The sequence below is a fragment of the Eptatretus burgeri genome, chromosome 2 (assembly GCF_056783735.1).
Source record: "Eptatretus burgeri isolate ZD-2024b chromosome 2, Ebu_testis_v1, whole genome shotgun sequence".
NCBI classification, from domain to species: Eukaryota; Metazoa; Chordata; class Myxini; order Myxiniformes; family Myxinidae; genus Eptatretus; species Eptatretus burgeri.
Window position 1 is genome coordinate 35098890 of NC_140962.1, and position 4618 is coordinate 35103507.

At 50.1% G+C, this 4618-nt stretch overlaps 1 long non-coding RNA gene across 1 annotated transcript; it reads left to right on the plus strand.

Annotated features, from left to right (window-relative positions):
• Positions 1-1745: 1745 nt before the first annotated feature.
• Positions 1746-3741, plus strand: LOC147031788 (uncharacterized). The gene is made up of 3 exons (XR_015051875.1): positions 1746-1988; positions 2363-2454; positions 2598-3741. It is a non-coding gene; the product is annotated as an uncharacterized LOC147031788 (long non-coding RNA).
• The last annotated feature ends 877 nt before the right edge of the window (positions 3742-4618 follow it).

Sequence of the window (4618 nt, forward strand, 5' to 3'; positions counted from 1 at the left end):
CCCAAACCCGTTGTCTAGTGGGAATACATGTCATTTATGCGTGCTGCGACTCTTCAGGATAGCCGTTTTTCTTTTACTATCTTTATTTTGGACCAACCGCCATTGTTACCACCACCAGTAACAACATCAACCACCAACCACAACGCCGCTTCACCACAACCGCCACGACCTTCACGTCACACCTCGCAACCGTCGCATCGCCACCGTTCTTGCGCCGCTTGTGGGTACCGGTGTTGGACTCGTGCAGGGCGCGCGCCGAACAGCGTGTACAAAATCACGGATTTTGTGCTTCAAAAACGACACACGCCCACTTTTTGCCGTCCAATCGGTGAGCGAGGGGCGATTTGGCCCCGCCTCCAGGGCGTTGGAGGGCGATCGATATATGCAAATTTATGGATCAAAAAGCATTCACGCCCACTTTTTCTCGGGCCAATGGGGAGCGAGGTGAAAGGTCGAAGGGAGGGGGTCAAAGGCGAAGCCACGGGGCTTATATAAGCGACCGTGTTCGTCAGAAACACCAGAACAGAGAGTTAAGACTTCGCGGGCGGTGGAGTTGGCAAGAAGGAGCTGGTCGTCGTCGTGTGCGTTGGAGTCGGAGCGGAGGGGACGGAGCTGTAGAGAGGCGGCGAGGGCAGACGAGGGGGTGCTCGCGTCGTGCAGGGAGCTGCACCCCAAGGAGGCCGACAGCGCGACCTGGCCGAGGTGGAGACGCTCGTCGCGGGACTCGAGCCAGAGTAGGAATCCTCTATACCCCGAGCATCAGCAACCCCCTCCTGTTTCCCCCCGCGCTGAGATAGTGCGACCAAGGGGGCCCCTTTCCCACCCCCTACCAGACACTGTCCGCGAGGCCCGCGGAGTTGAGGCACCATCGCCGCTCCGCGTCTCATCACCAGACGGGTAGGCCCAACCCGGTCTCGGCCTCAGGCCCGCCTCATCTTTGAGGGTTCTCTGTTCTTTTCCTTGGTTTTGGGTATGTGTTGTCGGCGCCGTCTGTGAAGTAAAATTGTATAAGTGTTGCCGTGTGCTCGGTAGTCGGATAGCTCTGCATTGTGTTTCTCTTTTATATTTGCTTTTTGTGTAATATTGTGTTTCTTCTCCTTTTCTGTGTGCTTTTGGTGGAATTGAATATGTGTGCTTTCCGTTCAGCGCGAATAAATGTGCTTTGTGTTGAACTGTTTCCCGCTTCGCTTCGTCATTTCCTTCATTGAATCCTCATCTTGCTTCACGTAAAGGGTTGGCAGTGGGCTGAATACGCCCGATAATTAATCGAACCGTCGAGGCCGACGATAACACCGCTCGGTTATCCCGATAGTACAGAACGGGTCGCTTAAGTGGCCCGTGTCCGAAGTCGACCTGCGGCGAGGTGCGATCGCCCGGTCTACCCTCCGCGTGGGTACTTAGGTAGGTCGAATTTGGCGAGCAACCCTATCCCACGCGGGGGCTGATTGGCTCGATCGCGGTGAGACCGAAAGGTCCACCCGTGACTGGTTCCCGGCGTTAGTCCGAGAGGGTCACGACTGGATTGTCCGTCCGGTGGGCGACGTGCCGCGATTCGAGTTACGTGGCCGTCAGCACGCCGGCGGGCGCGAAATCCGTAACAATATATATATATATATATATATATATATATATATATATATATATATATATATATATATATATATATATATATATATTCAGGATATAGATACACATATATATTTGTAAAACAACGCTGCTGATTTCTGAGCTTGCTTGCCCCACTCTTATAATCCTCCACATCCCGCACACCCCAGTGAATTTAAGTTGATAAACTGTTTATCAGTTTGATGAGCCGAATTGCCTTCTCCGACCCCCAAGGTTCTTGTGTGTCTTGTTAGTTCCACAATTATGGGAAGTCCGTTTGTCAGGCATGTTTGATTGTGTTTCCTCCTGTAAGCACAGAAATAATCTATTGTTGTTTGCAGATGAAGAGTGTTGGTGACCTTTATGGTGTGTGCCGATTTCAGGTGAGGCTACGGGAAGTTGTGGCGGGATTGGAGATGGCCAATAAAAGTCTCATTCTCACCGAGGAAAATCTGCAATTCTATATTATCAGTTGTAAAACTTACCTCAATTCGGCCTTTGGCCGCGATGGAAGTTGAATTTAAATAAAATTTCTCTCGCTTGTAAAAAAATAATGTCCATCGACCACGTGTTCAGAGTTCCTCCATGTTGGTTTGAGCTCTGAAAAGCGTAGATCGACATTTTGTGTTCTCTGTGACTTGATCTATTTTTGAATTGAATTTCGCTCATTTCCCACTTTAATTCCTCTTTCAAAGAACTCTGTTGAAAGGTAAATATTTGTCGTTTTTATTTGCTTTGTGTGTACATTTGCTCGCAGGTGTGTTTGAATGGACATTTTCACAATGGAACTTGGAACAGGCCCCGATGTGTGTGTCATAGGTTGTTATCTCCATTTGCGGGTTTTAGAAGGTGAGAATGGAGACTTACCAGGTCTCAAAGTATGTGCATTTGTGATCTTAAAACATAACATGTCATTCTCTTTGCTCACCCCACCTCCTCCCCTCACCTCTCTCTTTTTTCCTCCCCCACCCCACTCCTCACGTTTACAACAGCAAGCAAGACCAGAAGTTAACACAGCCACAATGCCTCAATGCTGCCCTCCATACCTGCAACCTCCCAGCTATTGTGTTATACTCCAGTCGATTTCCCATGCTTTCTGGTTCAGGACACAGTTCAAGCCGATGAAACCTTTGTCGCCCCTGTGTGAAGCGGGGCCATCGCCGTAAAATACAAAACACACAGGAAATGGCGCTCTGTGTTAAGGCGCGGCGGTGATGGTCATGTTTAACCCTCGACCAGTCAAAGATCCCCGGGGGGTTAAAGACAGCAAGATAAGCTTCAGCCTCACTTGTTCTCAAACACCTGTGTCTGTCTTGCTCTTTCCTCCTTCCCATTCTTCACTCCCCCATTCACCCCCCCCCCGACTGGCGTAGAGAGGGATGGGGGGCAAACGGGACGGCAAATTTCTTTTGTTACATCTATCATCCATCACTATCGACACTTCTGAGGACAATTTTCTTGTGGCGTGTGAAAGCACAAGGAGGGGTTGAACTGTGCAAATGGCCCCACCCTCCGTTTACTGACCAATGATTGCAGCCAGCGATGTCTCAAAGAGAGGGGGCGGGCAAAAACAGAGCGCGGGCATGCTGGGAAACTAAATTCAAAGACCAGGCGGCAAGGCGTTTGGGTCTCATTCTTATGTTTGTAGCTTATTCCTGTGTTTGCAGCTCATTCCTGTGTTCGAAACTCATTCCAATTCGCCATTCTCGTCTCATCAGGGGCGAACCAAGAGAGAACCAGTGTATTTGACACCCGGGGTGGACTGCAGGTCAGCGAAAAATGATTATCGAATGCAGGTCAGCAGGCCCGATGTAACCGGAGTGAATGTGGAATGCATGGTGCGAACAAATGATTGGGGGAGGTGTCAATCCCACCCAAGGGAACCCGGGGTGAGAGTAATATTAGCAGGATAGTCAAATTTACAAAGGGATGTCATTTTGTGGTTGGTGTTAAACGAAGGCACGAAACATTTTGCAGGGTGCAAGAGATGATGAACCAGCTGGGATCATGGCTTGTGAAAGATCAGTATCGAGTGGAGGGCACCCCGGGCGCTGGAGTAGTTGGCCAGCGTCGGCCATGGGTCCAAGGGACCGAGGAGTTAAGAGTTGGTAATGGGGGTTATGGACAAGGACAGGCAGACACAATAGGATGGGGATGGGGTGGGGGGGAGACCAACGGGGGGAGGGATGGGCCAACGCCACCACACTCCCGAAACCACAATGACACAAGACAACACCAAGGCCGGCCAGCTTCGTATGCCGACCGACTGCACCTTACCTGGTCTGCATTTGCCATGCCTTTGCTTTGACTCCACTAGCCATACCTTGCCCATGCTTTTATTTGCCTTGACCCGACTTACCACACCATCGCTAAACCTTGCCACGTGCCCCGGGACCATCTGTTGTGGAAATGTTTGCAGGGACTGCCATTCAGGCAGCCGCATTAACGAGGACTGTATTTGTACAGCCCAGACATCTTTATTGATAAAGGCCAGTTCAAATGGACTGTGAGACAGCGTGTGGCCTGCTGTGTTCGGGTGAGTTGCTTCCAGCAGCCAGCAAAAAAAACAAGACTATTTTGGGCCCTGAAGATGCCAGGCTGCGCGATCACCTGCTGTTGCACTCATCCGCAAATTTTTAATTTGCTGTGTTTTCTTCCCTTGAGTCACAGGTCCTGGGCCATGGGTCATGTAAATATTAGAAATGTATATCATCATAACCCACCTGTTTGTTTAGTTCAATTCCGGAAATGTAGCATGAGGATGTCCGTAGGAGTCTGCTAGCTTCGATAAGCAACGCACTTGGTTTATTATTTTGGGGACATGTATTTGAAATGTCGCACTCAGGGATCCGTAGGTAAAGCATACTTGGGGAAACCACACCGAAATGCCACACGAATGTTCAATGACTCGAGTGGAGTCGAGCAAAAGGGAGGGGGTAGTGTTGTGGTTCTGCAAAACCGCATGCCTCCAAGGCAATGGCACCCAACATACAGTGATCCCCAGGCAGTTATT